Source organism: Rhinolophus sinicus, chromosome 3 (assembly GCF_057876585.1).
Source record: "Rhinolophus sinicus isolate RSI-liver-muscle chromosome 3, RSI-T2T, whole genome shotgun sequence".
In the NCBI taxonomy this organism is placed as follows: domain Eukaryota; kingdom Metazoa; phylum Chordata; class Mammalia; order Chiroptera; family Rhinolophidae; genus Rhinolophus; species Rhinolophus sinicus.
The window spans coordinates 154,254,481-154,277,508 of NC_142503.1; the positions used below are offsets into that span (position 1 = coordinate 154,254,481).

At 43.5% G+C, this 23,028-nt stretch overlaps 1 protein-coding gene across 7 annotated transcripts in view; it reads left to right on the forward strand.

Annotated features, from left to right (window-relative positions):
* TLN2 (talin 2) overlaps window positions 1–23,028 on the forward strand; it is a 410,573-nt gene that overhangs the window by 2,611 nt on the left and 384,934 nt on the right. The window contains exon 2 of one of the 7 annotated variants that reach the window (XM_019755357.3): window positions 12,558–12,620. The exons of the other annotated variants lie outside the window; for them this stretch is intronic. The gene's annotated coding sequence lies outside the window, so the exon portion shown is untranslated. The remainder of the gene's footprint in view (window positions 1–12,557; window positions 12,621–23,028) is intronic. 7 annotated transcript variants of the gene reach the window in all.

Genomic DNA, 23,028 nt, shown 5'->3' on the forward strand with positions numbered 1-23,028 from the left:
TGGTACCTTGAGTCACAGAAACACAGGGCTGTTCGGATTAGGGACGTCACTGGTTTCTCTCTGCCTTTGGACCCACTCGGATTATCAAGGAGACACTAAAGAATTCTTAAAGTCTCTATTTTTGACATTGATGTTGTGCTTCTATTTCTAAAGGAGAAGTGAAATTTATTCGTTGACGCTGTTGAATGAATTACTGGGGATGTTCTTTACAGGCGTAGGCTTATGTGTGTCTTGAATTCATCTACTGCTAAACCTACTTGTTCAGGGTTTTTCAAACACTTCCCCAGAGTATATTTAAGTGAAGTCAGGTTTTACAAAGAGCTGTGTGTGTGTGTGTGTGTGTGTGTGTGTGTGTGTGTGTGTGTGTGTGTTCTAGTCTAGTTTCTGTCATTTATGTCTCCAAATTATAGTGATTCCCCCACTCTTCCACTCCTCCTTCTCAACATATTATTAGTTCCCAAGAGTAGTTAAGAATGGTTACAAGTGATGAACAATATAAATTTTTACCAACTATGCTCAGAAAAAGAAAAACTTAATCTAAGATGTGTTTATTCATTTTACCATTATGTTTTATAACTACATATGCCACATATTTTTGTGCATGTGGTAAAATAAACATAATAAAAATTAACTTTAAAAAAGGGAAGTTTTCTCAGTGAGGCCGAAATAAAAAGAGAAGTTTCATTGTAAACTCTTTAATCTTCATTCCCAAATCTTCTACCATAATATTTATCTATTTAAAAACATTTTCATTCAATTTATTTAAACTAAAAAAAGTTCACCCATTCATCCCACCTCTACCCCTCACCTCTTGTAACCACCAATTTGTTCTCTATCTATGAGCTTGGATTTTTTTTTTTTTAGATTCCACATACAAGAAAGATCATACAGTGTTTGTTGTTGTTTTTTTGTCTGATTTATTTCATTAAGTACAATGCCCCTGAGGTCCATCCATGTTGTCACAAATGGCAAGATTTCATTATTTTTTATGGCTGAATAATATCCCATTGTGTGTGTGTGTGTATGTATGCATATATATATATATATATATATATATATATATATATATATATATCTCACAGTTTCTTTTTTTCATACATTTTAAAAAATTTCAGCCACAGCTGACACATAACACCATTATCAGCTTCAGGTGTACAACATACGTAGTGACTCGACATCTATGTAAGTTATGAAGCGATCACCCCAACAAGTCTAGCGCCCATTTGACACCACACATAACCATCACAATACTATTGACCATACTCCCCGGATGTGCTCTACATCCGGTGACTGCTTCCACAATGGCAATTTGTATATCTCAATCCCTTCCCCTTCCTCATCTGGCAACCATCAAAATGTTCTGTGTATCTATGAGTTTGTTTCTGTTTCGTTTGTTCGTCTGTTTTGCTCTTTAGAGTCCACATATGAGTGAAATCATATGGCATTTGTCTTTCTCTGACCCATTTCACTTAGCATAATACCTTCTAGATCCATCCATGTTGTTGCAAATGATAAGATTTTATTCTTTTTTTTTAATGGCTGAGCAATATTCCACTGCACATATATGCCACATCTTCGTTAGCCACCTGTCTATCGATGGACACCCAGGTTACTTCCATATCTTGACCATTGCAAATGATGCTTCAGTGAACATTGGGGCATATGTCTTTTTAAAGTAGTGTATTAAGTTTCTTTGGATAAATACCCAGAAGTGGAACTGCTGGATCATATGGTAATTCTGTTTTCAACGCTTTGAGGAACCTCCATAGAGTTCTCCTCAGTACCTGCACCAATTCACAATCCCACCAAATTTGTTGATGGTTTCCTTTGCTGTACAGAAGCTTTTTCGTTTGGTGTAATTCCACTTGTTTATTTTTGCTTTTGCTTTTGGTGTCAGATTAAAAATACTTATCTCTTAATACCTATGTGAAGGAGCTTATTACTATTGTATCTATGTTTTCGTCTAGGAGTTTTATGGTTTCAGGCTTTATATTCAAGTCTTTATCATTGTAAGTTAATTTTTTATGTATGGTGTATGGTAGTGAGCTGGTTTCATTCTTTTGTGTGTGGCTGTCCAATTTTCCCAACATCATTTATTGAAGATACTGTCTTTTCCCCATTGTATAATCTTGGCTCTTTTGTTGTAAATTAATTGACCACAGATTCATGGGTTTAGTTCTGGGCTCTCTGTTCCATTTATCTATGTGTATGTTTTATGCCAATGCCATGCTGTTTTAATGTTGATAGTTTTGTAATACAGTTCTAAGTGAGGGAGCATTATGCCTCCAGCTTTGCTCTTATTTCTCAAGATTGCCTTGGCTATTTGGGGTGTTTTGTGGTTGTATACAAATAGTAGGATTGTTTGTTTTATTTCTATGAAAAATGCCATTGGAATTTTGATAGGGATTGCATTGAATCTTTATATTGCTTTGGGTAGTATGGATATTTTAACAATATTAATTCCAAACCATAAGCACTGAATGACTTTTCATTTATTTGTGTCTTCCTCAATTTTTGCATTAATGTCTTGTAGTTATCAGTGTGTGGGTCTTTCAAATCCTTGGTTAAATTTTTTCTTAGGTATTTTATTCTTTTTGATGCAATGGTAAATTGAATTATTTCTTTAATTACTCTTTCTGATAGTTCATTGGTAGTGTAAAGAAACAACAGATTTTTGTGTAGTGATATTGTATCCTGCAACATTTCTGAATGTTCTGCATTCTGAATTACAGTTTTTTGATGGAATCTCTAAAGTTTTCTGTATATAATACGTCATCTAAAAATAGTGACCATGTTACTTTGTCACTTCCACTTTGGATACCTTTATTTCTTTTTCTTGCCTAATTGCTCTGGCTAGGACTTTTAATACTATGTTGAACAAAAGTGGCAGGAGTGGACATCTGTGTCTTGTTCCTGATCTTAGAGGAAAAGCTTTCAGCTTTTCACCATTGAGTATGATGTTAGCTGTGGGTTTGTCATATACAGCCTTTATTATGTTGAGGTATGTTTCCTCTGTAGCTTCTTTGTTGAGAGTTTTTATCATAAGTGGATGTTGAATTTTGTCAACTGCTTTTTTTTGCATCTATAAAGGTATTATATAATTTTTATTCTTCACTTTGTTAATGTGGTGTATTATATTGACTTATTTGTGGATATTGAATCATTCTAGTATCTGTTTCATAAATCCGATTTGATCATGGCATATGATGCTCTTAGTGTATTGTTGAATTCTGTGTGCTAATATTTTGTTGAGGACTTTTGCATCTTTGTTCATCAGGGATATTAGCCTATAATTCTTTTTGTGGCATCTTTATTTGGTTCTGGTATCAGGGTAATGCTGGCCTTATAAAATATGTTTGGAAAAGTTCCCCTCTCTTCTATTTTCTGGAAGAGTTTGAGAAGGATTGGTATTAATTCTTCTTTGAATGTTTGGTAGACTTCACCAGTTAAGCTGTCTGGTCCTGGACTTTTGTTTTTGGCAGGTTTTGGATTACTAATTCAATCTTTTTGCTAGTAATCGGTCTGTTCACATTTTCTATCTCATCATGATTCAGTCTTGTTAGGTTGTATGTTTCTAGGAATATATCCATTTCTTCTAGATTATACAGTTTGTTGGTGTACCATTGTTCGTAGTGGTCTCTTATGATCCTCTGTAACAGAGATATTACAACTGATATCGATTTTTTATGTCTATTTTAACAAAGATTATAAATTGTGCTATGTTGCCTCTTGCCTGATTCTTATTATAACTTCATGACTGGATCAAAGTTCCTGCATTTTTTTTTCCTATTAAGAAGATTTTGTAACTTCAAAAGGTTAGAAAACACTTATGTGTTTTGGAGAGTTGCCTGTCAATTTAACAGGCTATGTATTGTGTGTGTTGTGGTGTATGTGGCATGCCCAGACTCTTGGGACAGTGTCTAAAACTTGTGATGTGTGACATTTTTGCTCCAGAACTTTTGAGTCATAATGTTTTCTTGGAGATTTTGGGTGATGTTTGGCCAATACAGGAAGTACTAAAAAAGTGTTAAATAATTCAAAGTTATTTTTATTGGGTACAAAAAATTTTAAAGACAAGAAGGAAAACTTAATAAGCAGGGTCAGAATTATAGCTTAACATACCCTACTGGTGCCTTTTTAATTACAGTACTTTCCCCCAGAACTTTTTAATCCCATTACTTTTATATTTAATGAGGAGACTAGTTAAAACATAAGCCAAAGAGAACTATTACAAATAATGGGGATAAATGGTGGGTATAACCAGATGTTTTGCCTAAAGTTAAAAGAGTTAAGGAATCTGAACTCTGTCAAACTCGCCCTGCAGGCCCTCCCCACACCTCCTTACCCAATAAGCAGGAGATTTTGAAAGGCAGAAATATCTTGGAAGGGGGTGGGGATAAAAAACAAAAGCCAAAATGCTTATGGTAGGCTTCTCCTGTTAGTGACCATCCTAACAACCCTTGACTTAGTGGCAGGTGCCATTTAAATGGCAACTAGTGGCCAAGGCTGTGTACAGAATGTTTTGGTTGTGAGAGCCATTATTTATGTGTCACTCTGAGCTACGAATTAAGACTGCCACCCATTTCACAATGCATTTTCAGAGTCATTGCTAATACCATGGTTTTATTTTTCTCTTAACTGGTAATTTAATTTCAGCCAAAGTGATGTTATTCTGAATATGTAGAACAAGAAAGGAATGTTTGTATTTCCTTTTTACTCATCCAGCTGCGATCTTAACAAATTCTCCATGTCAGCTGTCCACTTAGGCAGCAGTTGTTTTTGAGGGCTTATCATGTACTTCACACTGAGAAGACATCCCGTCCCCTGACTCCCATACACTGAGTTCTTAGGAGGTGATAGTCTGTGTCCTTTATGTATGTAACAGACTGGGGGGAGGGGTATGTGTGTGATTAAAGAGCACGTGAAGGACAGCACAATAGAAAGATGAGCAGAGGATATGAACAGACAATCTCCAAAAGAAGAAATGCAACTGGCCAGTAAACATGAAAAGACTCTCAACCTCCATCATGGGAAGGGAAATGCAAATTCAAAAGCAAAGAGAGATTGGTTTTCTGTCCATCCAGTTGACCCACACACTAAAGGTTGGTAGCATCCTCTGTTGGCTGTGTGGAGGGCGGGAAACTTTGGCCCTTCAGGGAAGTGTGAATTGCTGTAGCCTTTAGGGAAATGAGACAGTTTCCAGAGAGTTTGGAACATGTATGCCATATGACCCAAAATCCTGTATCTGGAGTCCTGTTTTACAGAAATAAAAACATCAGCCTGTAAGGATTTGGTGGTGAGGATATTTATTGAAGTAAATAAACTAGAAGCAACAGGCATGTCCATCAGTAGGATTAATAAAATAGGATACATATATCCATACTGTGGATTATTTGTGAGGGACATTCATGATACAGTAAATGTAATGGAGTTGCAGAGTGTCGTATGATCCTATTTCTGATTTAAAAAAGAAGAAGCCCTATGTGTATGACCTTGGAGAAAGATGTGAAAGGACACGCAAAACTTAATATTATTTAAAATTAGCAGTGGGGAGTGAGGGATGATTAACTTGCTCCACATATACCTTGAGTGGTTTATCTGCTCTCAAACACGCAGGCTTTTCTGTACGAAAACACTTTAAAATATTATTTGGTTAATAAATGGGAAACTCATCTGGAACCACTTTGAAAACAAAAGCTGGGCAATATCACGCTTGCTTTCTCTGATGCATGCACCAACCTCTTGTCTCTTTGGAAACCTTCAGTGAATTATATTCTAAAATCCTGAGATTTCCCAACTTTTGGTAAATTTCTTGAGTGTAAAAGATGGCTTCAGGAAAAGCTGTTTACCTCAATCCCCTGAGAGAGTAGTGGACACAAAAGATCATGAAAGCTCGTAGGAGGCGCTCTCTCCTTTTCCTTGACTTTCTCTGATCCTATTCTCAGGGAAGACCAGTGGCGGTCCATGGATGGGAGGTCAACTGAAGCAGCAGCATCTCCTCAAATTTGGTTTTCCTGTCTGGGGCCCAGAGGGGTGCTGTTCAGTGGCTGTGCTGGCATTTGAACCCAGCTCTCCTTCCACACGATTGCTTGGCCGATTGCTCCATCCGTACCATTTTCAATCCTGCCTCCTACTGTGATTTTTGCAACTTGATAAAATTTATGAGTTCTTGGCAGTTACTGCTAAAACCAAACTTTCAAAAGCAGTGGAGCCTCCATCCATATTTTAAAAAGTACATACCACATGACCCTGGTCTGCTGCACAATTTGAAAACCATGATTTAGATTCAATCAATGCTTCCTAAGCTTGAATGCGTCAGAATCACCCAGAGGGCTTGTTGAAACCCAGAGTTTGGGGCCAGAGTTTCAGGTCCTTTATGTCTTGGGGGGGGGTGTCTGATCATTTGCATTTTAGTAAGCTCCCGGGTCATGCTGACTTTGCTGGCCATGGACCACACTTGGAGAACAACTGGTGTAGAGAAACAGCTTCCTGTGTTGCCGATCTTGTGTTCTCATCCAGCCGGTGCTCTGCCTTATCATGGAGGAAAGTTAGAATGCCAATCAAGGCCAGATAACTCGATTTTATGAATTTCACAAGCGGAGGAAAAAGCAATATCTGGGTTATATTACCTAAGTGTTGTCTGTAACTGTTGTAGGTGTTTGTGGATTTAGTGATGTTTTATAGATAGATGTATGTATTTAATGAACAGGGAAGGTCAGGTCTTGTTTTAAATATTATATAACGGATTCACAGGGGAAGGTGAAGAGGACTGTTAGAGAGTCTCTGGTTCCCATTTTTTACTTTTTGCTTTTTCATCATATACACATACATATTCAATACTTAATGTCATTGATTTCTTTTAATGAATAATAGTTGGCTACATGTGAAGGGTATTGGGAAGAAAATGGTGACCAGATGATAAATGCTGTTTAAATTGTGTCGTAATCTGATGATTGGTGCAATTTTTTTGGAGGAAATTAAGTTCAATAGCCATTATTTTAACAAGTGTTTACTAGAGTGTCTCCAGAGGGGACACATTTCTAATAATGCTTATCAGTGACGCCTAAGTGCTTGGCTTCTCTTGGTGACCCTCACGTACCTGGGTGTCCTTGAGAGGCTTGGATGACCCAAAGCTCAAAACAAGATATTCCCTTAAAAGGCTCCCCTCTCGACTAGTGGATCCCCTAATTCTAAAATTCTTTAGCAAATAAACACTTGTTCTGTTTTTAGCCACTTGACTTTAGTGTCTTGTATTCTTTTCTAATGATTTCACATGTAAGTTATAAACAAAGCAAAATTGGTCATGGTAGTGGGGTGTATGAAAAGTGACGTGAGACAGAAATTTTCATGAGGGAAGTCGTTCTTGAGCTGGGCCGTGTAGGATGGGTCTCTTCTATAGGGTTCTCCATCCTGGCTGCACATTGGAACCACCCGGGGAGTCTGATGTAGTTGGTTTGGGAGGGCCCTGGGCAATGATGGTAATTCTCATGTGGAGCCAGGGTAGAGAACACTCATCTATGGTCCTCTGGGTCACTTGGCCTCATTCCTTGAAGATTTTGTTCATCGGGCCCACACTTCTCCCTCCCATTGGCAGTTTTGGTGACTTGAACATCTACCTGGATTGACCACCCTCTGCAGCTCCTTGACCAACTCTCTTTCAGTTACCATTTCCTCTACCCTATGTCAGTCTCCCCTCTTATGGTTATCTCTAGACAACTGGTTCTCAGCAGTTTTGCCACCCGGAGGATATTTGACAATGTCTGGAGACATTTTTGTCTGTCACAACTTCAGGAGAGGAAGGGATGCTATGGCATTTCATGAGTGGAGGCCAGGGGTTCTGGGAAACAGCCTGTAGTGCACAGGATGGTCCCGCCATAAAGGATTATGTGATCTAAAATACCAGCAGTGCCAAGTTGAGAAACCTTGCCCTACTGTCCTTGAAGATTTTTTTAAACCCCAATTTACAGGAGAAATACATCTTATGCGATGGCCAATACAAACGCACATATGTAACTGAAACAGGTTTCCCAAAACAATATTTACCCTTCCCAGGTATAATGGACTCACACTTTTTATTCTGTTTCATTTTTAAAAATTGCTGGTCATGACCCATGACATTGATTTTACTACCCACTAAACTTGCAGCACATCATTTGAAAACATGTTTGTAGACCAATAACTGCAGCTCCAACCAAACTGGACAGACATTCCAGGCTGACCCTCCCCTCCTCTCTTTCATCTTACTCCCTTTATTACGCAATTCCACCTAGCCTTCACCCTCTCAGGGCCTCTGACCCTTCCCCTTTTTCATTGTCCATCATCTTTCTCTTGTCCTGTCACCTCCCCCGCCCCCAGCTGAGGTGCTTGCATACACCGTCCTTGACTCTTTTTCCCTTCTTGTTTCTTGGGAAAACCCCACCCTCTGCCCCCTCTGCTCCCGCCCCAGGCTGATGAACTGGGCTGGAGAAAATACGTGGTCGTCTGGATCGTCTCACTTTTGAATTATGACCACCAACCTCAAGGGGGCTCTTGGCACAGCCGGGACCACTGGGTTTCTGTCCCCACCCCAAGTCTCAGCTGATGACTTGGCTTATCTCACTGAGCAAAGGAAGCAATTACAAACTAGTTTCATCAGCTTTTCATGCTAAATCTGCTCTCCTGCCTGCACCATAACCACATGTGCATTGTGACCCCGTGAGCATGGGATCCCATGCTCTGTAGGCAGGCAAGGCTTTCACTCATGCACGTAGCTCCTTTTGCTCCTGCAGCACTAGTTCTCCCTCTCTGATGGATCACCTCCACGGGAAACGTGCGGTCGTAGCTCATCTGAAGGAAAAAGCAGCAGCAGCAACCACGCACTCTTGACCCTGTGTTCCAGTCAGCTGTTCTCCCATTCCTCTACTGGCCCAGTACGTATTGCTGAAAGAATTGTCCTCCTCTCTGCTTCGTTTCCTCCCTCTCGTTCTGTCTTGAACCCACTCCAGTTCAGCGTTCGCCCCGTCCTGTCCCTGCAGCCACTCAGTCAGCTCCAGGTGGCACTCCCTGTGGGTGTCTCCTGCAGCCTCTCAGCAGCAGTTCGCCCGCTGATTGCTCTCTCTGTAGGACGCTTTCTTCTCCTGGCTTCCATGCCACGATCCTTCCCCAGTTCTCCTCCTATGCCCTGGCCACCCCAATGCCAGCTTTCCTGCTGGATCTCCTCTTCCTAGCTTCTGAAGGTTGGAGGTGCTCTGTCACACATCACTTCATTTAGGAGTCAGCCTCAGTGTCACCTTCTCAGAGGTCTCCCTGAGCCCCCACTCTCAGCCTCTTTCTATTTTATTTTCATATAATTTATCATTCCCTGATATCATATATGTGATTCATATATTGTCTACCTCATGACCCTAGAATATAAGCTCCATGAAAGAAACTGTCCTCTGGCACTGTGTCCCCAGGTGTCTAGAACAAGGCCCAGCACTTAGTAGGTCCTCAACAAACAATTGTTAATGAGTAATTGGTGATGGAGACTTGCTGGTTATAGAGCTCAGTGTTGCATAAGGACAAGTAAATCTTTCCCAGATCTGAGCCGAGGAAGAGAGTAATGTTGAGGTGGAAAAGCAGTGTCTCGTGGGAGCAATATTCGTTTAGGTCACGTGTTGAGAATTAGGGGTTCAGGTATTGAATGAGTGAAGCACATCCTTGCTAAATACTTGCTGAGTGATAGAAGGCACCTGCAGAGGACAGCTAGATGGAAACAAATGGTTGCCTCTCTGTTTTTATCTCTGAAGAGGGGCACTTAAGCCGTCTGCTTGGTAACTTTTGTCACTGAATTGAAGATGGTAAATTCACTTGTCTGAAGTGTTTCTCATCGACCCTGATGTTCTGGTGAATTGTTGTGGTGCGTCACTCGTCCCCAGAGTCCACTTGATGCACAGAGAGATGTATCCTTTTTCTCATAGGGCTGAGTGGAATGAATTCCTGCAGATCAGCGGGGACATTCCGTGCTTCCCTCAGCACTGCTCTCAAATAGCCAGGTTAGGGAGCCCCAAAGCTCTGTGTGCTTAAATTAAAACTCTCTCTTGCTGTTGCATTGCTTCAAGATAGCCATTTAATGACTTGACACTTTGTCTAGGACCTACTTTGATGTAAGTGAAGATATTTCCTGAGTGTAGTCCAAGGTCATGCATGGCAAATCTTCAAGGGGAGTGTAGATTATTCCTGGGTTTGAGAGATTACATTGAGGGCACTTTAAGAGGCTTAATTTGCTCCGCAAGGGCCTCTCTACTGGGCTCAGCACCTGTCCCTCCAGGGTCCTCCCCCACAGGGTAGGAGGAGCTCTCCCGTGGGTAAGAGGTCAGCCAAGGTCAGCCAGAAGTAGTGCCACAAAGCAGTTGGGTTTAGTACATCCAAGAAGAAAAGGCAGATGTCTTTGCAGGGCATCTTAGAGTGAATCAAGGGAAGTTTATCTTTAAAAATAGGGAGGCCTGAAAAGTTCTAGGTTAGCCTTTCGCTTTGACAGGGGAAGAACTGAGGCTCAGAAAGAGAAGACTTAGTGGGGTCACGTGGCAAAGCTGGCACTGGAATCCCACTTTCCTGACCTCCACCGGGTGCTTTCTCCTTTTCTTGGGGTGGTCCAGTTGGACTGACTTTGATTCACAGTTGGGTTCTTGGCCCGGGTGTGCATGAGAATTGCTGGGGGAGCTCCCTAAAATGCTGCTTCCTAAACGCCACCTGAGTCACTGAATTGGAATTTATAAGAGTGGGAGCTGGACACCTGTTGTTTTTTTTCTTTTTTTTAAAGGTCCCTAGGGAGGCTCCTAGGACAGATTGCCCAAGAAGGGTCTGTAGTGGGTAAAGGTACCCGGGGCACTGGGGACAGTCACCCTGCAGGGAAAACGCCTACTGGCTTTACACACTGGACAGACAAGTCTCCTTTATGACGCTGAACAGCCATCTCACAAGGTTGGTCTGCTGCTCACTCTCCCACACCCTCTGGTTACTGAGTAAGACCATGTAGGGTTCTAGTTTTGATGCATATCAAAAGCTTTTTATTTTCTTCTCAGGCATCTCCCCAATGTGTTTAGTTCTACTTATGCGGCATTCAGTTTAAGAAAATCAACTCTTTGAGGGTTTTTAATGCGTCCTCTTGATTAGGGTCCCTAGGTGTCTGAGTGCTGACGGTGGTCCCCAGTTCTCAGACCAGCTTGAAGCTAGAAGCTGACCATGAGTGACGTTCTGACAGAAGGAAAAAGGGAGTGTGAGTTGGCTGTGCAGGGGTGGGTACGGACAGTTTTATACGGATGGTAAATCACTTGCTGGTTCTTGCTGGTGAACTTGCAGATGTTTTGGATCTCTGATTGAGTGACAGTTGCTACAGGCTTAAGACGGCACAACAGAGACTGCAGGGATACCCTGTCCCCCCAGAGCTGGTTCTGATCGACCTGACCAGTAGGTTATCCGGAGCTTTATGAATGTACCTGGTAACGATTTTAGAATAAGCCCTGTGGAATCTGAGAAGCATCAGATGCCCAAGTATCCCTCACAAAAGCAACAGAAGGACACTTTTCTCTTTAATTGGAAACTGACATTGTTTGCATTTGTTAGGGCTGCTGTAACACAGTATCACAAACTGGTGGTTTAAACAACAGAAATTGATTGTTTCCGTTCTGGAGGCTGGAAGTCTGGGATCAAGGTGTCAGCAGAGCTGGTTCCTTCTGAGGCTGCGAGGGAAGGCTCTGTGCCAGGCGTCCCTCCTTGGCTTATAGTTGGCCGACTTCTCCTTAGGTGTGTCTGTTTCTGGGTCCAAATTTCCCCCTTTCTTAAGGACACTAGTCACAATGAATTAAGGCTCACCTTACCGTCCTCACTTTCGCTTGATTACCTCTATAGATACCGTTTCCAAATATGGTCACATTCTGGGGACCTGGGGAGCTGGGCTCCAGCATATCATTTCTGCGGGGACACAATTCAATGAATAACACAGATTGTCGAACTAATTTGTGTCTCAGAATCTAAATCTGACATGGAATGCTTCTTGGTGGTTACCTTTTTAGGCTAAGGGGACCACAGTCAGTAATAGTTGTGGAATTCTGCACCTGCCAGTTTTACTGACCTGTACCTGGCATTTTGCATTTACTAAGGTGTTGCATATACCATGTTTCGCTGAAAATAAGACCGAGCTGGACAGTCAGCTCTAATGTGTCTTTTGGAGCAAAAATTAATATAAGACCCGGTCTTATTTTATTATAGTGTAAGATCAGGTCTTATATAATATAATATAATACCCGGTATAATGCAATATAATATATAATATAATATAGTACTGGGTCTGGTCTTATATAATGTAATATAAGATCGGGTCTTATATTAATATTTGGTCCAAAAGGCGCCTTAGAGCTGATTGTCCGGCTAGGTCTTATTTTTGGGGAAACACGGTATACGCATATAGCTATTGTAACAACACTGTGAAGCAGATATTAGTATTTCTGCTTTAAAAAAGCTGAGGTGTACCAAAGTTTACACACTAAGTGCTGGGTAAGTTTGATTCAAGCTCAGATTTTCTCCTTCATGTACCGTAGGTTTCTCCCCACACATCAGTGATCCGCAAACCTTGATGTGCGTACGAATCTCCTGGGAAACTTGTAAGTACAGATTTGGGAGGCCCTCTGGAATACTACTATATCAGAAGCTGAGGTTGCAACCAAGGAATCTGTGTTTTTATTGTTTCTCCTGGAAATTTTGAGGCACTCCAAAATGTAAGAACTAATGCACTATACCATGGACATAATAGGGGGAAAAGACCCACCAACCACCAAGTTCCCATTTGCTATTTTGTTGGCTGGCTTGCATGCAAGGTCCCTGGAGGCATCATGGAAAGATGCTCAGTGGAATCAATCAGGGGGCCCTTTGAGCCCAAGGGGATCACCTTCTTGTCTAGTATCCCTGCCACTCTACTGATGGGCAGGGTCTGAGCTCTTTGGCTGCCCAGTCCGTGCTAACTGACCCTAATGGAAAATAAATCCCACTTCAGCTAATGGAAAATAAATCGGGCATGAACTTTCTGTGTTACACTATGTACCTTGCACCACAGAGGGGAGGTGATGGGAGATAAGTTGAGATGGTGTGGTAACAAACATCGCATGCTATATCAAAGCAAAAATAAAAACAGCAAGAAGACAAGACAAGAAAAAAATGCGATTATTAAGTATTTATCGGTGTAAAATGTATTCATATTAAAATGTGATGGCAAAAGAATCACCCGGAGAAAAATTTAAAATGGATTCCTGGACCCCACCCTCAGATGTTTTCTTTCTAAGGTGGGACTCAAAAATTCTGAGCTGCTGGTGTGGGGACCACACTTAGAGCAGGCAACTGAACATTAATGAAAGATTGTCACTGTGTAGTTCATCTGTTGATCTTACAATGACAATCGCTCTGAGGAATGAAAACATTTCTAATCCTCGGCCATTAGCCCATAGATTATAACCCATACTCATGGTCTGTATCCAAGTTATTTCACCATCTTAACTATATTTTGGTGATTATATAACAAAATATATGCTCTCTTAGCTAGAGCTGCTTTTCTTAGGGTGTGTTCCTTAGGTCACTACCATCAGAATTCCCTGGGATGAAGGTTAAACACGGTAGCAGCCCAATCCCCAGAGATTCAAATTTGTTAGGTCTGTGTGGGGCCCAGGAGTGTGTAATTTTCATAATCAGAGGAATCTTAGGTACTGAAGTTTGAGTGCCACTGAGCTAGGACTTAGAAATCAGTTCTATTTTTTACTGGAAGCCAACCACATAGTAAGGTTAAAAACACTGTTAGATCGATTGTTTACAAAAGCATTTGTTCCCATTTTCTGGTTTGTAAGGCTGTTATCTAGTCTGAAGTTACAGGACCTCATTCTGTGCGGACATGTAATTTTAACAGACTGTTAAGAGTTTTGCTTGAATAATCATCCTTCCCCTTTCAACATAAGCTCTTGCATTTCATTGAAAGATAAGTCTTAACCCAAAAGTTATCTTCTTTGTCAGGGTGAATTCCTTTGGAGCATTGTTAGTATGGAGTTAATTCAAGGAGGCTTTATGATTTAAACTGCACAAGTGGTTGAGGATCTACCTTTGGTAGAAATATGTTTGTGTTCTCAGGCTCTGTGTGCATATTTTTTAAAACTGGTAAATGCTTTCATATGAGAGGGAGAGGGCTGGGATGAGAGAGTCTCTCCTATTAGTAAAGGAGAGTCAGTTGCATTGACCAACAGATCTTGTATTCTATGCTCCATGCCTTGCAGATGTTTCTGCAAATTAATTTTTTTCCCTCCTGGAGACAAGATTTTCAGTTCTATGTTCTCCCTTCTGGCAGAATGAGACCTTCACTTTTAGAAAGAGGAGCTAAAATTAATTTTGTGTCATTGGACCAATCATGCCCATGTCACTTTATATAACATGTTCTTGAAAAGTTAGAGATAAATTATTTTTAACACTGTAGCGGGAACTGCATGTGTTTGTCTAAATCAGTAGAACCGTATACCTAAAAAGGAAGAAATTTACTGTGCCTAATAATACTTCAATAATGATGACCAAAACATATCAGGAGAACATGTCACTTTGGCCACCCTTTTTTTGTGACTCTGTTTGCTAAATAACGCTTCCTTTTGTGATGCGAATGAGCCCCCTGGGATCCCATGTGTTTCATACTTGTTTGAAAACTGCTGTGTGCTTTATTTCAGTTGGTGCTTAGTGGGTGGGAGGCGTGGAACCGGCACAGGGCTGCTGAGGGATGACGCTGGACTCTCATTCATTCCTCTTGATCACCTTCTTCTTTGCACCACATCTAGTCCGCGATGGGAGTTTCCAAAGGTTTGAGGAATGAATTAAACCGTCCTGTTGATGGAGACACTGAAGTGCAGAGAGGCCGAGTGGCTGGTTCAGATGTGAGGGCAGCATGGCGGAAGTGGGAGAAGAATCCGGCAGGCCTTCTGACCCGCCCCCGACCCCCCGGCCCCACCAGTGCCCTATCTCTGTCCTTTCTCCAACTTATGTCGTGTAAATTCACATTTGTATCAGTTGGGCGTGTTAAACCCGGGTGCATCCGTATGCTTCTTCTGGTTTTGGAGGCAGCCTGGCAGCGCGGAGGAGCCCTGGCTTTGGAGTCATCCATCAGCCTGGCAAACCTTTCTCTGAGGTTCTACAAGGTGTAGGGTGGCACAGCCCGGCACAAAACAGACCCGAGCCCTGCCCTCATGGGAAGGGCCCCATGGGCAGGAGGCAGTAAAACCAGAAGATGGATGAGTGTTGCAAAGGGTCACATGCGGAGCCCGTTCCACAGTGGCCGCCATTCACAGTGTGAGCGTGTCACCCAACCTCTAAACCTCGCTGTCCTCATCAGGACACACCGTCTGTATGTCGTGGAGTGGCTGCAAGGATTCAATGAGACAATGAATGTAAAGCAGACTGTTTCTGCTTCTGGGCACATTGGCTGTGATTTATGAGAGAGGGAGAGGAAATTATGTTTCTCACCTTTGTGCTGCTCTGGCCCCTGTAGACAGACAAACTCAGGATGGGAGTTTGCCATATTTGTTCTTGCTTCTCTGCTTTGGATCATCTTAAGAACAATGGGGAGATATATTGAAGGGCTGTGCTGGTCAGTTTGCTCCTTGACTAATGAGATTGAGGTGGGAGCAGAGCTTTCTAGCCAGGGAGTTGGGTTATGGTTACAGGGGTGCAGGTAGTGATGCCCCCAGTCTGTCCTCTGTCCTTGGGGCTCCCAGAGCTCAGGCCCTACAAAGGTGATCATTTGCCAAGTGTTCCAGCACTTGGAAAAGTTTGGAAGGGGCTTCAGCTCTTTAAGTGTACTCTACGACCCTGTCCCCCTTCCCCCCCACCCCCCCCAAAGAAGGAGCTAGGCTACTAGGTTTAAAGTTCACCCCAGAGAACAAAGGAAAGGAAACCGGGGCATGCACAGGCTGTGTGGAAGCTTTGGATGAGAGCTGCAGATGAATAAGACCAGGCTTCCCCAAGTTCTCCGATCATAAGATTTACCTGAGTACTTGTTAAATTGCCCGCTCAGCAGGCTGGCCCTGGCCTGGGTTGAGGCCTTGGAATCTGTGTATTTACCAGCTGTTTATTACCATGTGGTTATTAGCAGGGATGTTTGGATTAGCTCATAAATCTCTTTGTCCTTGCCATTTAAGGGTGGTCCATGGACGAGCAGCATCAGCAGCGCCTGGGAGCTTGTTGGAAGTCTCAGGCCCCACCCAGACCCACTGACTCAGAGTCAGCATATTTACGAAGATGCTGAGGGGAATGTGTACGCACGATAAATGTGGGGCAGGACTTGCCTAGAGGGGAGGGATACCTGGCAACATTTTAACTAGGGAGGTGGTGGTAACAGTTCTGATGACCTCTGTGGAGGACCTGGAAAAAACAGTAGGCCAGGGGTGTGACTCAGGTTTCTGACCCCAAACTGAGTGCTTGTCCTACACCCTCTTGACTGTGGTTCTTACTGACCCACCGGGTCTGTCTCTAACCTGATGTCAGGGCCCTCACCATTCTGTTCATGTTGCACCTGGGAAGAATGATGCCAGGGGATGGCCCAGCGCTGCTGGAACCACCCATGTGGTCTTGGCGTTCATTAACCATGTGGGGACACCTCACTGACCCGGGAGAAGACGCAGGTCCAAATGTAAAAGTCAGCAATTCTGAGTTCTTGGAGGCCTGTGGCAGTTTGCATCATACCAGTGGTGAGTCCCTGAAAAAGTTGTTTTATTTCCAGCCAAGGACAGAATCAGATGGAGTGCAATTTTTCTAATGCTCCCCCAGACTTTTAAATCCTCCTTCTCCAAGCACAATGTCAGAGAAAATACCCTGTGAGGCACTTGCCAAATGGCTTGAAATAAGCGTCCACACACGTTTTCGAAAAGACAATTAGAAGCTTATTTGAGGAACTAAAGGCCTGCTGTGCTAGACATTAGTGGGGGAGCGCTCAGTGCCAACTGGGGAAACCCTCCCGGAGGCTCTTTCTCACCACAGCCCCTGCTCAGAGAAGATGCACCCGAGAAGTGCAGAGACAGCCAGGCTTGAGGGTCTGGAGGATGGGAGGAGGGAAGAGGGAGCAAGGTGCTCCAGAGAGGAAGGCACAAGGGCCATGTCTTCTCCCAGGAGAACTGGAATCTTTACAGATAAAATCAAGTGGAAAAGCGCAGGTCATTATAAATTCATCAACACTGAATCATGTTACTAGTTTGCTCTGGCGTTGGCCAGGAAGACTCTTTAGGAAACGGAGCCCCAGAGAGGTCAGGGACTCTGCCCAAAGTCACACGCTGGGCTCGTGGCAAAGTCTGGGTCAGGGGCCAGGGATCTCGGTTCCCCCTCAGTGCTCTGTCCCTCTGCTCCGTTGCCTTCCCTCTGGGAAGGAAGACGCTAAGAATGTGAAACTTTACAGTGATTGGATCCAGATGTGCTGGCTCAACCCCCCTCGAAAGCTAACCTAGTGGGTTTTCTTTTTTTTTTTTAAATGAAAATATTTTAATCTGCTGGTTTTATTTGCTAGTCCCCTTTATGCATGCAAGAGATAAAGGTCAGGGAAGAGAAATCACAAGCTGGTGGATAATCTCCGTTGTGAGGGATGCTACACCAGGCTGTTTCTCTCTGCCTGAAGCCCCAGAGCGCAGGGCCTACGGCAGACAGGCCAGGGAAAAGCTCTGCCCGGTATGTGGGTAGAATGCTTGCGTTCAAAGTCGGGGTGCGGATTTATAAGGCTCTTGCCAAGGTCCACAGGGCAGATGCATATTAAAAATTAAATTGTGGGAAGGCCAAAACTTTACAGCGGTTCTTTTAGCTTGAGTGAGGGATCCTAAAGGGCTCCAGTGCGGGGACATGGGGGAGGATGTGGCCATTTCTGTGAGGCCAAATTGCTTGTGTGGAAAATCTAAAGCCTGTGATGTGTATCCCACATGGTTTAGCAAGAGATTATACATTGCTTTGGTTAAAAATGGTTTAATGTGTGTGCCCATGTTATTTTGTCCATTAGATTGAGTTTTGAGGGCAACCAAGCCCTTCTTTTGTCCAGCTTTCTAGGGGCATGTTGTTAAATGATTAGTGCATCCGGCTGCAGAGGTCAAAGGAGATGCCTCGGGAAGTTGGGCTTGAGCAAGAGGCCAAGTGCACTGAATTTTGGTGTCCTTCATGTGGCGGTGGCTGTGTCAGCCAAGCCATTACAACTTCTCAGTCGTCTATTAATTGAACTCAGTTCAAAAAGTATATAATTAGTTGAGAAATTAAGCCCTTTTAGATTATAACAGAAGTAAGTAGTCAGTGGTGCCGGAGGTTTACTTTGCTTTGAAAACTGGAGGAAAATCCATGCTCTGAGTTCAGTGGTAGAATACTAGTGTTTTACGGAAATTAGATTTGAGAACCACTGGGTTTTGGCCTTACTATTGGGTCAGTTTGATAGGAAGTCCGGGTCTGGCTCTGTCGTCCTCAGCATCACCTGGGAACTTAGGAGAAAGGCAGAGTCCCCATCCCTACGCCCCACTGACCCAATCGTAACTCGGGGGCGGGGCTCAGGACCCTGTGATGGAACAAGTTCTGCAGGGTGTTTAGATGCGCACCACTGTCTAGGAGGGCTGCTCTGCAGTTCTCAAACAGCACGAGCTGCTTGGACGGGCTCTCTGGTGGGTCCTTTCCCAAAGCATTTCACGTTGCGTTGCTTTCTTGTTCTGGTAACCCAGGCCAAGTCAAGGGGATAAATAAAGTTAGATTTCCATTCATGCTCAGTAATATTTAACGACAGCTCCACGGTCTGGATGGATAGGACCGCCCAGTTCACCTCTGACTGGGCCCGGCAAAAAGCATGCTCTGGTTGTGGCTCGAGAGAGTCCGTTTAAGAACGTTTCCTCTCAAGGATGCCTTTGACAGTCATGTTCCTGTCAGGGACAGACAAAGACGGACAGATCTCAGGGAGGAAAGGTGGGCGGGGTGCCAGAACCAGCTGAGGGCCTTGCCCAGATACAGGCTTCTGCTGAGGAAATATCCCAGGGAGCAGCAGGGCTAAGACACGGATGCTTCTCACCTGTGTTTCTGCTGGCTGCGTGATAACAGTAATGTTTGATGAGCACTCTTCTCCTGAAAGGACCTTTTCATTGTAACCGTTGAAACAGAGCTCTGTGTTTGAGAAGTATTTCCTTGTGGAACAAATGTTTCCAACTGAAACAAACTGCATGTTGAGATAGCATTGATTTTGACTTTGAAAAAAAAGAGTTAAAAGTTTCCATTCATTCATGCCTTGGTCTGAGCAGAAGGCCCACATCGGGGTCACCGAGAGGAAGGCTTTCCTGGTAGAGGGCACAGTATGTACCAAAGGGGTGGGGCCCGCGAGCTCAGGAGCGTTTCCCTCCCTGGGCTTTGTGGTCCTTGGGGTGTGTGTGGCTCATCTAAGAGATTGTCCCCCAGCGATGTTCAGAGGCCAAGTCCCATCTTTTCTTTTAGGATCTCTGAATAAGTTGTGGGGGGGGCGCCCTTCCCCATCCATAGGGTAAATTACATTATAAAACCATAATTATACCCCATTTTAGTTGAAGAAGTTTGAAAAATAACATCAAGGAGGTCAGGTCTGGGTGGAGGTTAGGGTGATTCTGTGAGGAGTGTTGGGGAAATACAGTTAAAAGCAAAATATCCTCCCAACCCAGATCACCTCTCCACAAAGGAAGAGAAAGAGAATTTTATTATTGAATAAGCATCAAGGCAGAGTGGGATGCACCTCACAGGCAGCCTAGTACAAGGATTGCAAAGCTAGAAAGAAATCTTACTTTTAAGTGGATACGATGCAGTCATGTGTTCAAGATAAAATTGCTAAATTTGTCATGTCTTTACTGCTGGAGGTAGGGCTTATAATTTGGAGTCCTGTGACAGCTGAACTTAGGGACACGTCTTCCTAGGAGATTTATCTTCCTCGAGGATTACTGTTCAAAGAGGTGGCTCCTCAGGTAATTGTAGAGATGCTGAGTTAGCATTTGACCTTTGAGGACCAGCCCTCAAAGCTTGCCCTTAGCTCCTAGAAAATAGGGCTCTACATCCCATGTGGACATCGACTTTAGACAAATATCTCTCCTTTCTGGCCACGAGATCCTCATCTGAAAAAAGAAGTTGGACTAGAGTTCTACCTTGGAGGCTCTGCTCCCCCGTGCGTTTGCCCAAGCTGCCATTTCTTCTCTTCCCATGCCCGGGACACCCTTGCCAGGTAGCCGTCGCAGTCTGGCTCAGAAATCTCACCAGTCTATATATGTGCAGATCATCGAGTTACAAACCAGCTTTTGGAGCTCAGGCTGGGGAGTGCCTTGGAGGTGGCATCAGGTCTAGGGGCCCCTGCTGGCAAGGCTACATCCTTCCCCCACCAAGGCAGGAAAGTCTCGGGATAGTTTTACATCTGACAGTTACTGTCTGATCTTGCTCTTATATCTTGCTCCCCCTGCCTCTGTAAATTAATCAAGACACTTAATTTGTCTCCCTCCCTCCCAATTTGCTACTTTCAACACCTTTGTCTCTTCTTTCCCCTCCAGTCAGAATCAGGAAGAATCTTTATGTTTCTAATGCCCGAAGAAGCTTAGCAACTGCCTTTACTGAGGTCTTATGAAGGACTCTCCGAGAAACTTTGAGTTAAATGACAGTGTTCATATGCAGAAATTTCCTCTCAGATGTTGCTTCACTTACTTGATCACCCTTACTGGATCAGAAAATTGTTTTTGCTGCCGGATTCCACCCTACTGTGGGGACCTTGGACGTGGCATCTGGGTCTGGGTTCTGGAAGAACTGAATCCACTCTGCATGGAGGCTTGTGGATTTGGAGCTAAGAACACTTCTGATGGCTTCAAGCCCTGGCGGTAGAAATCGAGCACCTGACTCTTGGCTACCACGGTGCCAGTGGCCCAGTGAGCAGGGAGGTGGCACCATGGGAGGAATGACCTATTCAGTGGGACAGAAATCTGAAACCTAGGATTCTCAGACCGTTACCTCCCCTTTACCCTTCTGGTCCCCAGTCATGGTTTTAGACCTGGTTACCTGCATTCTGGCCAGTGTTGGATTCTACCTGGTATTGAATGTAGAGAGGACACAGCATGCCTTTTTCTTTGTCCTGTCTCATCATTGGATCTTGGTGTGACATGGTGAGAAAGGAAGGGTCTCTTTGAGAAGTTGTGGGGCTTTGGGCAAGTTCCTTATCGTGGCCAACCTCAGATTCCTTATCTGTTAAGTCCATTTAATGATCTGTTACCCACTAGATGGTGGGGACCAAATGGGACAGTGGCTATTCTATGCTCAGAGCAGTGCTTGGTGCACAGTGGGTGCTCCAGGAATCTGCTTCTACTCCCTTTCTCTTGGAGAGCCCTCCCCTCTCCTGCTTGTACCTGGCAGACTCTCACTCATCCTTAAGACATGACATTGCCGTGATACGGTGTTGTGGGACCAAAAGGCCCTTCACCTATTCATAACAACAAATCCTCATGCTTTTGTCCTTTGGGGGCCCTCAGAAATTCTGATGATTAAGAAAGCATTTGCTGCAGAGTCATTGGGAAAGAAGACACCTTAGATCTGTCCAGTCTGATTATGGCAGCCACTGGCCACCTATGGCCTTTGAACACTTGAAATGTGGGTAGTGGGATTGATGAACTGAATTTTTTATTTTATTTCATTTAAATTCAAATTTAAAACCAGGTTCTCAGTTTTTTTATTGGAACACTCTTAGGTGCATTTGGAATAACTTGGATTTGGGAATCAGCTTTTTCAAGCTGTAAGTGTTATGAAATTGAAATTTACAGCAAGCATTTTCAGTGAAGACGGCATCTGTATTGAGATGTGTGCTGTAAATGTAAAACACACCAGATTTCACAGACTTCGCATAAAGAATGTAAAATATTTCATTAATAATTTTTTATATTGGTTACATGTTGAAATGATAATATTTTGGGTATATTGGATTAAATAAAACATTACTGAAAGCAAGTTCACCTGTTTCTTTTTACCTTTTTCAAATGTGGCTCCTAGAAAATTGAAAATCACATATGTGACACGCATTGTCCTTCTTTTGGGCCGCGTGGCCTTAGACCTTGGTGTATCTGAAACGGGCCTGAAGGTCATAAGGAAGCTGCCGGTCGGTGCCAGACGTTCCTGGAAAGGGTGATGCTTCCTGGAGCCTTTCTGAGTGGCCGGCATACGTAAGGAGCGGAGCTGGCCGCTTACAAATATCAAACCATTGGCACACCCTCCTGATCTTAACACCGTGTCCTCCCGGGGCCAAGTCAGAGAGTGCGTCCTTTTCTGTAAAGGCTGCATTGTTCCAGGAGGAAGCCTGAATTCTTTATTTCCTGACAGCAGGTTTCCATCCCAAAACGTCCGTTTCCACCAGGGCTCTTCGAGTTTCCTTGTTGAGCCAACTTTCCTTCATTCTGATTTTGTATGTTAGGCGCTCTCTTGAAGGACAGTAAAACCAATCAGCCTGATACAACCGGGAAATTCAAAACTCCCACTTTATAGCCAACATGCTGAAAGCCCCGTGGTCCAGAGTTTAATGCATTCACAGTGAAGTTGTGGGCCAGGGAAAGCACCTGCCAACTAGTTGAATTGGTTTTTTTTTTTTTTTTTTTAATTTTAATAGGTAATGAAGTTTGAGTTAGATACATATTTTCAATAGAATCCATGTCACTTTGGAGGATAGTGGTTAACCAATCCTGATTTTAAAAAATCAGTTGAATGTATGTTAGCTGGTCATTCTGAAAGCGTTCTTTGAGCATCCCCGTGTGTGGGATCTCCTGCTTAGTATTTTCTGAGCCTAGAGAGGGGTGTAAAGTGCCATCTTGTTAGTTGCGGAGGTTAACACTTACACCTATACTTATTGTAATGTGGGGTTTCTGGTCCTGCTCCCTGCACCAGAACGCAGGATATGGTGAGGCCAAAAAGGAACACCAATGGAGCCATGGATGGGGGTTCATACCACCATACTCTCACTGGCGGCTGGGTTGGAGCCACAGGAAGCAGGAGCCACACGATGCGCAATCC